Here is a 15938-nt window from a genome sequence, read left to right as displayed (position 1 = left end):
TTGGTGCTCAAAAAAGTGTCCCATTTTGCAATGCTAGATTCTTTTTTCTCCTTCTCTTTGGGTATGATCATGCATCTTGGAACTCTAACCTTCAAAATATGGAAGTTTTCAGTATGAGGGTAATTTTGTATTTTACCCTGGGGTTTGTTTCTAAAGAAGAAATTTATGACAAGTGTTTTCATTTCCTGACACCCCAGTTGTTCTGTTGTCAGGTTTCTTTAGTCTGCCTACTCCTTGTGTTTAACTTCCTTATCCCAATTCTGAATTAAGGCCCATATCCCTTCTGTACTGTCCTCCATAATTTTAGCAAGCATTTTTAAAATTTTGCAAAAGCACCTCTTATATTCTCTAATTTGAGATGTTTTTCTCAGATTGTTGCATTTTTGATAGGACCACAACTTCTACTCCTCTAAGAGTGATTTATTTTGTATTTCTAGACCCCCAGGAATTATGTTGAAAACTGATACATATATCACAGAAAAGAGTGAATAATTACTCTGATTGAAGAGGCTGAGCATATGAACAAAACAAGTATGTGATAAGTTTGGAAAGGATTTTTTAAAGTGGAGAGTTGTTGAATGTGATTGTTTAGGAGATTAGCCATTCTGAAATGAGGGAATTAAGCCTTCATCAGAGTGCCTGGCACATATAAATCCATAAAAAATAGTTATTGCTTCATTGGGTGGATTAGAAGGAGAGCATGGAGGGCAGAACATGAAAGCAACACAATAGTCTAGGTGAAGATAAGAATGTCAGAATATGAATGGTGGCAACAGAAATGTAATAAAATGGATGAATTTGTTGGGTAATACTCTTTCTTTTAAAATAATTTTCCTTTTTAAAATAATATATTCAACATGACCCCTTTCAATCTCCCTCAACCTGGCAAGTAATATTCCACAGCCCTAGACCTACCATTGTCAAAGTTTAAAATGCCTTAGATACTCATCTTCATAATGGTTTTGCTTGTCAAACTTATAAGATTACTAGCATGAAAATTTTAAAAGGTTTGTTTCTAGGCAAGAACTATATCTATACAATTTAAATTGCGTGAAGCTTATCAGAAGATAGTGGACCAGGACAGCTAAGTCATTTAAACTAGTCTGGATCCAGATGTGCATCTGGTGTGTGTATAACCACTGGCCTAGAAGACTCAGTAAGCCGTTCTGTCTAGAATCAAGAACATGATCTGGTGTTCAAATAGATGGACCATGTTTGGTATTTCTGAACTACTGCATGTAGATGATAGAACAGAATCTCCATTTCTGATTTGCATATGTGTAACCTATATTCATTGCTGAGTGTGAAACATTTCCTTATGTCTAGTTGGGAAGTCTAAGACTCTTCTCTAACTGTTCTTTTGTTTGTTTAAATATACTTTTATTGATTTCAGAGAGGGAGGAAGGAGTAGAGAGAGCTAGAAACATCAATGATGAGAAACATTGATCAGCTGCCTCCTGCACACCCCCTACTGAGGATCAAGCCCACACCTAGGCATGTGCTCTAACGGGAATTGAACTGTGACCTCCTGGTTCATAGCTTGATGCTCAATCACTGAGCAAAACTGGTTGGGCTAACTATTCTTTTAAGAAAATAACTTGAAAATATTTTGTATATTACAAAAGCATCACATGCTCATAGATTTTTCTCACTTATAATAATTTTTATTGTGTGTTTACCTCTGTCAAATTCTTTTCTAGATGCTTCTCTTTCAAATGACTAAGTATTTTAAAAAATTGCCATATGAAATAAAATGCTACAGAGTTTACAAAACCCAGGACATTATTTTTCAAGAAGCACAATAAACAAACAAACAAAGGAGAAAACATAATTAGCAGTATATCCAAAATGTCAAGTAGCATCAGTACCATGTGCCCAGGTGTTCATCAGAGGGAGCAATTACCACTTCCTGAGGAGGACCAAAAAGGATTTCAAGAAGGAGAAAGGATTTGAGCTGGCCCTGTAGGATTCAGAGAAGTGAAAGAGCAAGCTAGGAGAAAGCATGTCAGGTGGGGGGAGGGAGGAACAAAGGCCAGTGAGGAAAAGACCTTTCAAGAGAAATGAGGGAAAAGACCCCATCACAGCAACTGGCAACTGCTAGCTTCCTTCAGGGCAGGTGCTACAGCACGCTGCAGGTGGCATTCAGTTGCTCAGGGTGGGTGGAGAGCTGAGAGGGGTAGAGGAGGGTATTTAGGAGATAAAAGTCAAAGTCCAATACAGGTCATTTGAATTTTTCCTGCTCCTTAGCTGAGCACTTCAGCTAACTCTGCAGGGCCACTTCACAGTTGTGTGCCTCTGGCCCCAGAAGGGACTGTGACAGTCAGCAGAGGGCAGAAGCAATGCTTGAAAGTGTCCTGCCGGGGTAGAGGCACCAGCTTGGTCTATGATGTCACGCGCTTGGGTAAGGCAGGCCTTCTGTTGGCTTAAGCAAAGACAAACACAGTACTACAGTTATTTCATAATTAACTAGTTATCTAATCTGGCCATTGGAAGTCTAAGCACTTCACTCACTAGTTGCAATTTCTTTCTTTTTTTCAGAATCCAACAGATGGTATTTCCAATCCACTATTTATTAAGTTGAAAAGAGTTCTTGAACATTTACTATGTATTAGGCATTCCATTATTTGAGGCATTATAAAGAAGTAAGACATAATCCTGCCCTTTATTATTATTATTTTTAAAAATTTATCTTTATTGTTGAAAATATTACTGATGCCCTTTCCCTTTTTGCCCCCACTGACTCCCTCTACTCTGCTCCCATCCCCCACCCCCAGGTCTTCACTGCACTATTGTCTGTGTCCATGGGTTATCCTATATAATAAGAGGCTAATCTGCAAATTGTCCCCTCAACTGGGAGTTCGACTGGGAGTTCAACCAGGGAGCAGGCTGGCCAGCCAACCACCCACAGTCCCTCCCCCCAGCCAGCCCCACCCCCAATTGCTCCCCCCCCCACCCTGATCGGGGGCAGGCCAGCTGGACCCCACCTGTGCACAAATTCATGCACCAGGCCTCTAGTGCATCCTATATAATAAAAGCCTAATATGCAAATTGACCAAATGGCAGAATGACCGGTGGAATGACCAGTCGCTATGACACACACTGACCACCAAGGGGCAGATACTCAATGAAGGAGCTGCCCCCAGCCCGCAGGCTCCAGGCCAGCCAAGGCGGGTGCCAGCAGGGGCCCCCCTGATTGCCCCACAGGTCACCCCACAGAGGGAGGCCACTGGCGGTGGCAGCAGGGGGTGGGGCCGGCGAGTGGGCAGTGCCAGGCCAGCCAAGGCAGGTGCCAGTGGAAGACCCTCAATCACCCTACTGGTTGCCCCACAAATCAGCCCTGATCGCTGGCCAGGCCTAAGGACCCTACCTGTGCACAAATTTCATGCACCGGGCCTCTAGTGTGTATATATATATATATATATATATATATATATATATATATATATATATATATATTTTTTTTTTTCCTTTGGTTAATCTCTTTTTGCCCCCCTTACCTTGCTCCCCTCTGAGTTTCATCAGTCTGTTCCATGCTTCCATGTCTCTAAACTTATAGGTAAGGTGAAGGAGTTAGGTGCAAATAGATGATTACTATATGCAAGGAATATGTTTAGGAATAGTGTTTTGGAATATCAGATGTCAGCCAATGAGTTTTATTGATACTGAATTAACACTAGTATCACTCTTATTGGAGATGATCTATGGGTGGACTGTGGCTGACAGAAAACAATATGACATAGAGACACTGGATTAAAGAGGGAAAACAGGAAGGTTATCTTTGGGCTAAATATCTGTGACTAAACTTTCCCCACCCACATTGGAGCAGGCAGCAAAGACAGTCAGTGGAATCCTTGAGGAGGGTTCCATTTAGAAGCTGACTGTCTGATGAGTGATGCTATGCTAATTACAAACAGGAGTGGCAACATCAAAGCAACATTACATGAGGAGCGTCCACAACAGCCTTGTCGAGCAATGCGAGGCATGGTAAATACTAATTCCTCAGTAAGGTCTATGCACCACTCTTTACTGCTGAAGCAGCTGGAGGTCCCATTAAACAGGCTAAGGCAAGAATAGCTGTCTCTCCTATTGCACATTTCACATACTGCGTGTCTACACTCTTCAGAGAAAGTACATGCAGTATTTAGTTCCACTGCACATGACTTATTGTGATCACAGAGTTATCAGTTCTTCTAAGGAATCTGTTTCAAGTTGATATAATTACAGTGCATTTTGGTCAATCATGTAAAACAGCAATTTTCTTCTTCCTCTCCACTACATTTCAGCAACTCAAAAGGTCTCTCTCTTGGACTGAAGTTTTACATCAGCATGCTCCAAGCTGCATTCTGTGCTAACAAATTCTCTCTATGCTTGAGGAGACAAATTTCCAGTTACGTAATCCAACTGTTTGTAAAATTACAAAGGCAAAGCCACACCACACTTGATTATAGTTAGAAGAAAAGGTTGGACCTTTCCCTGGTCCTAATAAAAGCAGTTTAAACATATCTGGAACCTCCATATGACTAACTTCTTTTATTAGAAGGAAAAATTGCTGCCAAACTGGCAAATTGGACCATGAAGTATAACACTTGAGAAATGTTCAGTGCCTAACATCGGTCAGAACAAAACACAAGGGGAAGGAGTGTGGCTCAAAGCCTCCGTCCCATTGCCCAAGAGCCAGCAACCCCACCGGCTGCCACGCCAGGGCACACAGCACTGCACACCCTACAAATGGGCGAAAGGAAATTCCTATCAGGGCAAGGAAAGGCTGCTCAACATTCACAAAAGCATATTTTCAAAACCAAAGAATGATCTCACTTACTGAAAGAATTTTCTCTAAGCTGGTCAAGAATCATGACTACAGCATTTCCCACTAACTTAACTGTGTGCTTAGTCAGTGGTACCAAATTTTAAACTAGTCTGTTGTTGATTCTCAGCACAGTTAGAAGTGCCACTTTAGGCCAGCTTGGTAGAGCACTTCTTAAGATATGGTCATAAGAAAGGCATGTATGTAAGAAGTAAAATGGCTTTGCTGCCTTAGTAGCCATAGGATGAGGTTGTCTGAAAATTCCCAAATTAAAAGTAATTTTGTAATCTATCATCTTCTTAAAAAATACTGATGATGTCAGATGGAGTCCATTCTTGGACTAAAGGCTTTAGGACACACACACACACACACACACACACACATATGTATATATACATGTACATGTAATTTATAGATTTGTATGAAGAGCAGCAATTGAGTTGCAAAAAAGTCAGATTAGGGTAGGTGATGAGATTTGTCCTGAAGCTATTTTTGCATGGTATGCACTCTGCTTTTGACTTAGTGCGTAAGATTAACTGTGGAGCTTTAGGGTAGGGAACTGATGGAGATTTGGGAGGCGGGGCTGGTCCAAGCCATCCCCTGATACTGCCATTAATCCAGAGCAAAGCAACGAGATAGGTGAAGTTTATTTCTAGATCATTTTCCAATTCAAGAATATTTTCGTGCTCTGTGCTACCTTCCCCTATTCAACCCTGCACTCAGAAAAGCATTCCCGTCAATCATTTATCCTTCTGTGGCTTTTAATTTGATAGACTGTTTCTCAGAACTCATCCCGTTAAAGGGATTTCAGCTAACAAACACAAGGTAGGAAGATTTGGTTTTGTTTAGGATGGAGATGAAGGGGACCTTTACCACCCAAGGTCCTAAAAGCATTTTTTTTTCCTGAGTGGAATTTTATGTTACCATCATGCACTGGGCTTCATAAAAATAACACCTTTGTGTCAAAGGAGGTGAGGCACTTTGGGGACCTGAAACACAGACTAGGAGTCACCGGCTATAATTCCAATGTTGCCACCAATAAATAGTAAACACTGGTGAGACTGTAATTTAATCTCATTGCCTTTCTCCTAGCAGTAAAATGGGACAGCAGACATTAGAGGACACTTAGATTTTGAAGGGACAGGGACACACAGATTTAATATTTGAGTTTGTTAGCCATAAGAGAGAAGAGACGTTTCATTTTGTCTTGTAAAGTCCAAAGGTCCATATTTTATAGGGGTGGAGCATGCTAATAAAAACTGTACACTGACAATAAGTGGTGATGAACCTAATGAAACTCCCTGCAGAGATCTTTGTAAATGTGTACGAACAAAGATTATTAGTAATTACCAGAATGTTACACGTGCTCCTTAATAAACACTTAAGAAACCCACTAATGAGTCAGAGATTAACAGACTAAAGGTTTGCAATTACAGACACATTAAAAGGATCACTGTAGGAAGATTAAATAAAGATTTTAATTCACTGTAATTAGCCTATCTTACCAAATAAGATGCTACTCCTAAGGGGTATGTTTGTTTTCTTGCTGGTTGATTGAGCATGGCCTAAGTCAGACTGAACGTGCAAATACATGCCCGAGATTGGGAAACTTAGGTGCACACCCCTAGCTGACAAACTTTGGGGAAAGGCCCTGGAAAGCACATCTTTAGAAAAATTCCCACCATGTTTATCTGTTTCCTGAACTCTGAAGGGTAACCAGTGAGGCTTCCCCAAAGGAAGAAACCCCTGTTCCCAGGAAGGCGGCCCACTGCCCGGCAGGGGCTGGGCCTCTGCATCGCCAGCCCTGCAAAGAGCACTCAGATGGCGGGGAGGTGGGGCGCTGATTTTAGAGATGATTCTGTCAGTTTTTTTCAGTAAGTGCTAGAAAGGAAGATTTCCTTCTAAGTTTGCTCTACGTCCACCGTTTTATTGTTCCAGTGTTAAGTACCCGGTGATTGTGAATGGTAATTAGAAAAACAAAATAGTTAGCTGGTATTTGTTTTATTTCAGATTGATACTAAGCCATAACATTGCCTTAGCAACGGCAAGCACAGAGTCCTTTCATCACATTGGAAGGGTGTGGTTTACAGTGCCAGACAGATCTCTGCCTCCACACTTCCTGAGTGCCCCTCTGCAGGCGGGGTGAGGCTAAGAGTTCTTGGGACCCAGAAGTGAATAAGCCACAGATCTGCCCCCTAGAAGGGAACAAACATGTGAGGGGCAGGGAGGTGTTAGTAAGCAATTATAAAATACGGCAGAATACAAATATTAAATAGAGATCCTAGGAACTTGGTTCACCCGCGATTTAAGCGTTGCCTTCACAGTCTGGGCCTGTTGGGTTCACAGTCTGGGCCTGGCATAAGTTAACACCACAAAACAATGCTAACAGATCTACAAGCATCTTGGGTTTGGCTGTGCCCTGGCAGTGAGCGCTGACCGAAGTTCTAAGCTGTACTCAGGCAGGGTTGGCTGTTTATCAAATTATTCTAAAAATTCAGGGACAAGAAAAAGACTTTTCCTGATTGTTGCTCAGTCATCTTCCTAGAAGCATCACTTTATAAAAGAAACAGAAACCTATACCTGGAAATAAATAATAAATAAATAGATGTCCTTTGCCTGTTTAAAGTGTGAGTGTCTTTACTCGGTGTAGGCAGGGCTAGGTGGGTTGGGCTATGCTTTGACTTAGTGTTTATGATATTGTAAAGGAGACCAATAAATTTCTCTCCACGATTATAAAACAGTTTATAATTTGAAGAACTATGTAACCTGGAGTGCTCTGTCAGCCTAGATAATTACTACAGATAAAGTAACAACATCTTGGCAAGGCCACAAAAGCAAGAGAAATCTGTACCATGTAATTTTGAACAAGTTTTTTAACAAAGCCTCAAACATATTATCTCTCTGAAATATCAGATCAACCCAGATAGACTAATTACACTTTAAGTAATTTCCTGTGATCCTAGACACATCTAATTGCAGTCTCATTTCATAAGCCAAGGAGATTTAAAGTCTGCTATTCTGTCACTGTGCATTTCACAATTTATACCTTAACAGTATTTAAATAACCTATAAATGGCTCATCATTTTGCCAACCAAAATTTTGTGACAATAGACATTTACCTATTTGTCCCTGATTATTGTGATAAAATAGGTCTAGTTTTGTGCATCTTACACAATTATAAGACATATAGTATTTCTAGTATTTGAATCTGCATAAAATTTGACATTGTAAAATGAATCATGATAAGAGACTTTATTCTACCATCTGGCACAAGTTCTTCCAGTTGTGTACATTACTTGTGGGATAATAACTAAGTGTACTGACATATAATTTTAAAATCTATTTTAATAGCAATATGCTAGTTAACAAGTTAGAGACAAATGATCATTAGAGATTACAACCTAAATCTAATAATGTTAAACCACAAGTAATAAAATAGGCTAATTTAAATAGTTGTATAATTAAAATGCTCCAAGCATAAACTGGTCTCAATTAAACAAAAGCTTGACTGGCATGACTCTCAGACATTTTGTTTTGTGAAATGAATGTGACATTATAAACCTATACTTAATATTAGATGAGAGTGCTGCCACTCTTTGAATATACACATATGTACTATATATACATTCAATTAAATTTACATTTAATGTCAACAAATGACCTCACATCCAGATGCAGCCACCTACATTTTCCCAAGTGCACTGGGATATAGCTGGCGATTACAGTGGTTCATTAGTATGAAACCAACTTGTGTGTGGGAATGAGGGAAGGATGGCTCACATATCAGAAATGAAACCCATTATCTAGGCAATGAGAACAGAGAGAGCTACATCAACTTCATCAATAAAATGTTAAAATTATAATAGTCATGACAAGGATCAAAGTTTTCCCACATTCCCAAAATAATTAGCTTTTAAAAACTTGAACTTCTCCCCCAAAAGAGAAAAGTTAGCTCTGTTCTTTCTCTCTCTGATCCTCCTCACCTGCCTCCTTGGGTGCTAGCATTCACCAATAGCACCTATTGCCTGGCGACAGAGACCCACACAACATCATTCTTACCCGTTCAACATCAGCCCATTGCTCAGGATGAGACTGAAGTTCTTGATTTCTGGCCTCCATAAAAGATTTCCAGGGTATTAGAAAGCAGAACCCTCTTACTGGCCCTGGGAACTCGGCCACTTGACAGGAATTAATTATGCACTAGAAACCCTAGTCCAGGGTCCCAGGAAGGAAGCTGTCAGAGAACATAGAGTCTCTGGAGACCCACCGGACCATTCGACGTTTTCACTGATCAAATATGCCTGTTTTATGGTTTAGCACTAATAAGGAACAGTACTTTCAATAATGTCAAAGAAAGGACAATTAAAAAGTGAGTTGTTTCTTTGTATTTGTAAGCATAAAAGTGAAAGTAAATAAACTTGGCTAATAAGGAAGAAGACATGCTTAAGTCTATCATAGTTGAGGGAAATTTCAAGGAACGTTTTCATTGTTATAGCATGATTGACCTCATATGTTACCAAGATTTGGATGAGTTGTTATTAGTTTTAAATATGGACACAGTTTTCAAAAGCATTTCATAGGTGGCCAGAACCCCCAATGACAAAGAAATGGTAACCATCTTGCTTAGTTGTAAATCACTTTTAACTTTGAGAGCAGTTTTACACAGATGATCTCGTCTCAGGTTCCCCTTAGTGTCACAGTTCCTTATATTTGTAGGGCTAGAATCACTTGAAAAAGAAGAAGAGGAAAAGTATCAGATTGACGTTAGAAAGGCATAAGACTAGAGGGAATAGGTTTACTGAAGTCTCTCAGCTGTACTGCAGATTTGTCTCTCTAGTTCAATGACCAGCAAAGTCGGTTTTATCAATCCCAGCTTTTTTAGTTGTCAAAAAGGGAATATGTTACTTGCACATCAGGCAACTACCTTTGAGGTTTATCTTTGGAACTCTAAGGAAATCAGCCCTGAATGAATTGTGCTGGAGGGAGCCAGGTTTCAGAGATGCACCAATGGTGTTCATTTACTTTGAGCTGTCACCGGCAGGAGTATAGACTGTGGACGGAAAGTGATCTCTTCATGGGGAGGTGGGATGGACATCTTTGTAGAAGAGTTTAGATGCCCTCTTATTTGAAGAGCAAACGACCTCATGTGATTCCTTTCAGCCCTCTCATTGTAGACACTGGGTTCATACATTCTGGACCTTTCCAAAAATATATTTCTATATTTATCTAGCACCTATTTTATGGGTTTATTTATTTCCAAATGTTTAAATACCTACTGTGTGACTAGGGAACATCCTCAAGGCCAATATCAACTAATGAGCTTTATAACTTTCTCTGTCTCTCTCTCTCTCTCCTTCTCCCTTTCCCTCCGTCCCTTTCTCTTTCTCTCCACTAAATATTTTGATAATGAATATTCCATTATGTCATGAACCCACGCTCAAAAGAGCCCCAGCAGAAGGGTGTGTTTTCCTTATTATCATCAAATAACATACTAAAAATAATTAAAAGTCACTTAGAACACTGGCAACCGAAGAGATGTGTGAATTATTCCCACCCAGGAGCAGGCTTAACTTGTCTTCAGAACTTGTACAGAAGACTATGCTTTGATAATTAACCAAATGTTTAATAAAAAAAATGATCTTTTTGGCAGAATTACAGATGGGTACTTTGGCAGGTAGCAAAGCACTATAAGACAGTTGAAGTCATTTAATTTTATAAAATGCTGATCTTAATCCAACTACCAGCTTTTATCTGAATGTAACCTTGCATTTTAGAATGTAATTACCATAAAAACAAACAAACACAAAACCCTCTTTGTTCTACTAATTAAGATGCAGATATTTGGATATCTTGGTTAATTTAGGTTACCTAAAATCTTAAAAACTAAACATAAGGCATTCATTTAAAATGAGACTCAAGTAAGAAACTGGTAGTGAATACATAAGATTGAACCTCCTCCTCCAAACTATTGCTAGAAGAGTTTCGGTTGTGTCCAATAAGACTCAGTGCACTCTCATTCAATTAATCATCAAATAAGTATGAAGGTTAGATTTAAACCGTTGGAGATTTATCCTCCCCCTTCACAAGTAAAACCTTATCATTGAATATAAAAGAACAAAACATGTTTCGAAACAGTGGAATTTACAGAGAACTCAAGCCAACTACTATTTGAGTGGCTACTCTGTCCAGGCACTTAGGTTTTACACTCTGTTTTATGAAGACATCAACCCTCTTCCAGGAGTTTGCATTCTAATAGGAGACAAACAGGTAGCATTCCAGCATTAAAAACAGGCAATTCTTCCCAGATTTGTCATATTCTTGCTTGTCTCCTTAGACAGTACACAGGGAACCCAACATAGCATTTTTGTAGTGCCTGAGGTTGGTAGGGACCTTCTGAATGGGAGTTACCCTCCTGTGTTATTGGTACACAGCTATCTCCTGGGGCCTGGCAAGGCTTGGGCAGGCCAGTCCATAATTTAATGGCCTCACAGTGTTTTGCTGATTGCTTTCCCTGTATGGTTTTTGTCCTCCATGCCCCTCAGCCACTTCCCCTGCTCCCCTCACCTCTTCCCACTCTTTCCTGCATTCCTCCTATGACCTGTAATCAGTCTCTCATGACCAGCAGTGAACTGAGGACCAGACAACCAGCTTGGTCATGGCTCTTAGGGAGGGCCTGAGGGGCCTACTATGAATCAGGTCCATCAACATTAGTGTTTGGCCTTTGCAACATCGATTTTGGCTGTTCAGAGACCGTCTATGCATGTGTTTTGTTTCTCAGTTCTGTGCCTGAGAGCTGAGGTTCTGAGAAAAGTGGTCTGGCTGAGTTTGAACTTTCTCTGAGAATGAGCTGTTCTGAGAGAAGGGAAGACCAGACAGCCTCCTTTTCCCTGGTGTCTTCTCCCCTAGGCTCCTCAGGCAGGTGGAAGGATGGCCCTGTGCTTGTGCTGCTATCCCTTCAGGATCTCTCCACTTCAAGGGCTTAATAAAGAGTCCTTTATTAAGAACTGATTTATAACTTAGGATGAGGGTGAGGACGACGCCACAAAGCACAGCTGTCGCAGCCATGACGATCCCTTCCTCATTGTGTCCCCCTATTTGTTTTGTGCATTCCGTTTCCGTTTGATTCTGCAAACAAAATGCTTTTCCATGTTTTTGTGTTTGTTTTCTTCCCCATGGACTGTGTGGTGTCTATTATTTAGATTCTCATAGATGCATGTTTAGTTTGAAAATTTGAGAAAAATGTGAAAATGACTCTTGAAAAACCTAAATATTTCTAGAATTGTGACTATATCACTGTGGTTTTCTGTTGGTTCTGTTATTATCCATTTTGGGTGGAGGGGAGAGAGAGAGAGAGAGAGAGAGAGAGAGAGAGAGAGAGAGAGAGAAACTACTGCAAAGGATTCTACTTCCCAGTAAAAATACTTTTGGAACTGCTAAGCCCACTCTTACTCATGTGTATTAGGTCAAATTTTGGCAGAAATCATGGAACAGCTGCAATTCCATACTTTGAATTGTCTCTTTAAAAAATCTTCATATAATTTATAGAATTGTTGGCATGTATTCCCTAATTTTTTCATTCCCTTGAATGTAGACAACTTGGGAAAAAGGATTGGAGAAATAAGTATTTTTATGGTTTAGTCATTATACTCACAACTTTAAATACGCAATACCAAGAGAGATTGCTGCAATTAAGATAGATTTAAATAGATATTTTTAGTAATATTACTTGTGTCAGATTGAGTTTCAAGAGAATTAAAATGCTATGCAATTTCTGAATGTTTTTATGACTTAAGAAAATATTTTGCCATAGGTAAACAAGTATACAATTAGAGATACCAGACTTTCAGATACAAATAAGATAAAGAATTTTTTTAAATCCCAAGTTTGAATATTCTAGAAATATGAGGCATAAACAGATACCCCTTTTGCTATATTGCAGTACCTACCTTTAGCTTCACCAAGGGCTTTAATTGCTAGAACTGATATGTCTCAAGGTGATACAGACTGGAGGGACGGAGGGGGCTATTAGAGAGACCGTGTGTGGCAAGGAGGTATAATGAGTTCTCCTGGGCCTGGGGCAGGGGAAATCCACCAGAGACTGTGGTGGAAGCGATAAGTCCACCTCAAGCCTCCTGGTCCCTTTTCCGTTATGTGAAGTTGATGCTGGGAGATACCTGCACAACCAGGTAGTGAGTAGATCCCCAGCCCCCATACACCCAAGTGTAGGTAATGGTTTCTTTCAATGGAATCTAACTGAAGTAGTGTGTGTCATTTCTAGACTGAGGCTTTTAAGAAGTAAGTGGGGCTTCTCCATTCCCTCTCTTGTTCTACCTGCAAGGTGAACTTTGTAAGGTACATTTTACATCAAAACTAGCTACTTATCACATCAGCTCTGCATCACCTGCAATAGGGAAGCTCTAGTGGGTACAGAGCCACAAGATGAAAGGAACCTAAATCACACACTGAGGAAAACTTCCTACCCTGGAAATACTCACATGGGACTACTATGTGAGTATATTTCATTGGGGTAAACCACTGGAACTTAGGGGGTCATTTGTTACTGCATCTAGATTTGCCTTAACTGATCCAAGAATCAAGAATGTCCTGTCTCGGCCTCTCTCTGCAGACCAGTTCCTTCTGGTCACTTGTGCTTCCTGGCCTCCCTTCCCCCCACCCCCCACACACAACACTGACTTTGACAGAGTACCCAGCCTCAGTGTAATATGACACAAACCTAATACCCACCATTTACTCCTTTCTGCCACCACGTGTTCCAAATAGCTTCCATTTGCTCCTCGAGGTTCACTCTCTCCTCTTTCCCACCCTGTTCACTGCCCTGAGAGGTGATCTGAATGGATTACATCAAAAGACACCTGTGCTCTCTGCCTTCCAGTTAGAGTGGTCAATGAAAAGCCCTGGCAGGTGACAGGAACACGTGACAAAAATGAGTTTGTGGTATTATTTGTCTGGCTCCTTCCTGTGAGGCTTCCTCAGGCTTGTCTCTGTCCCCAGAAGTTCACTTCTCCTCTTAAGCAGCCCTCTCTTCACGACTTTCATCTTTCAAGTTCTGGTAACCGTTCCCTTCACACACGCATTTGAACTTAGAGGTACTGACAGCTTTATCTCCTGCTGCTGGTAGCCCCAGGATCCTGAGTTCTTCCTTCCCATTTCCTTACACCCTGCCCATACCTACCTTTGTAATAAACCCATTTATATACACTCTTCAAATCATCCTAATTTGAGAGTGTCTCCTGTTTTCTGTAGGTTTGCTCACTAAAAACCCATATCACAGTTAAAATGCTTTAGGGAGTCAGCTGTCTCCCACTGGCTCACTTAGTCATGCTCAGGGGATGGAGTTATTGTGCGAACGTGGCCAGCAAGCCCACCCCTTCAGGCCAGACTGTGAGTCATGGCAACTTACACAGAAGGAGGACATTTGCACGCACCTCAAACCTTGCCTACCAAAAAATACACCTTCATTTTTCCTGGTAAAGTTTCCTTTCTTTCACTCCTCATCTCTCTGATGGCTATCATCTGCTTTTGCGTCCTCACCTCCAATGGTTTGCTTCACCACAGAGAGAGAACATTATTGCTTTCTACAGGACTGTGCATTGTATACAGTGCATAATCCTTCTACACCATGTAGAGTCCAAGTCTTTACATTTAGAAATAGGAATGTTCACAAAAACAAAAAGAGAGAAGAAGTATAAATAAACATAGAATCATATTTTTGCTGTGTTATTTCTTTGGGGGGGGTACATATTTGTGCCTATCTGGATATGCCATGGATATGTCATATAGTATTTGAATTCAAAGAACTAATCACAAAGTTCTCTTTAACATTTATTTGATATTATTCACATTGTTTTTACTGCCATTAGTTCCCCCCCAAAAAGATGCTACATAAGCACCCAGATGTATGAAAATTATTATTATACCAAACATCTCAACACCTCCACTCAGTGTGAAAAGTGTCTCACACATGGGGGCCAGGCAGTTTTGATAAAGTGTCTAACTTAGGCATTATAGAGATTGTCTGTGTGAATATCCAGGTACAGAATCCAAGCATCCCATTTTTTAAGGGTTTATTTTCTCTACATATTTTTCCTAGTATATTAGAAAGTCTTTGGTAATAACTGTTGACCCCTTTTCTTATTTCAGAAAAAGGGGAACTAGAAAACACATTCATCCCCTAGGAGAAGATAAAATGAGGGGAAAATATATTTTTACTGTTTAGTTTTAAAATTTCATGTTTTATATAAGCTATAATAAGCGTAAGATAGAAAGTTATTTTTCCAAATTAATATATTAGTAAGGAATATTACTATTGCCCTTCACCATACATAGGAAACCCACACCAACCCCTCCTCAATATCCCACATCATCAATGTAATGACTTAGGATATATGCAACAGCTTAAACTTACCAGGACTTCATGATGAGATTCAAAGAGGAGGGTGGTATCTGGTTTTGGGGTGTTTTTTGTTGTTGTTGTTTTAGTCAGAGCTTGTTCAATTAGCCATGTTCTCCTCTCTCCCACACTTCTGCCCTTTCCCTATCAAGCCTCCCAGCACACACACGTGCACAGCTAAAACCAGGGAAATAAGTGCACTTAGAATCAGTCCAATGACTGGTACAGCCACTATGAAAAACAGTCTGGCAGTTCCTCAAAAAATTAAGAATAGAGTTACCATATGGCCCAGCAATCCCTCTCCTGGGTATCTACCTGAAAAACGTGAAAATATTTATTCACAAAGATATATGCACCCTTCTGTTCACTGAATCATTATTCACAGCGGCTAAAGTGCCCTTCGATAGAGGATTGGATAAAGAAGATGTGGTAAGTATACACACTTGAATACTACTCATACCTAAAAAAAGATAAAATACTGCCATTTGTGACAACATGGATGGACCTTGAGAATAATATGCTAAGTGAAATAAGTCAGAAAAAGCTAAGAACCATATGATTTCACTCATATGTGGGTATAAAACTGAAACTCATAGACACAGACAACAGTAGGGTGGTTATCAGAGGGAAGGGGTTGGGGAGTGAGGTTAAGTAAAGGGGACAAATATATGGTGATGGAAGGTGATTTGACTTTGGGTGGTGGGTACACAATACAATATACA

At 40.2% G+C, this 15938-nt stretch overlaps 1 protein-coding gene across 1 annotated transcript in view; it reads right to left on the bottom strand.

Annotated features, from left to right (window-relative positions):
• Positions 1-15938, bottom strand: part of SLC25A21 (solute carrier family 25 member 21) — a 512936-nt gene that overhangs the window by 132253 nt on the left and 364745 nt on the right. The gene's annotated exons all lie outside the window — the stretch shown is intronic.

Source organism: Myotis lucifugus, unplaced genomic scaffold, assembly GCF_000147115.1.
Source record: "Myotis lucifugus unplaced genomic scaffold, Myoluc2.0 scaffold_22, whole genome shotgun sequence".
Lineage (NCBI taxonomy): Eukaryota > Metazoa > Chordata > Mammalia > Chiroptera > Vespertilionidae > Myotis > Myotis lucifugus.
Note: the sequence above shows the minus strand (reverse complement) of the source record. Positions and strands in the feature narration are given on the sequence as shown.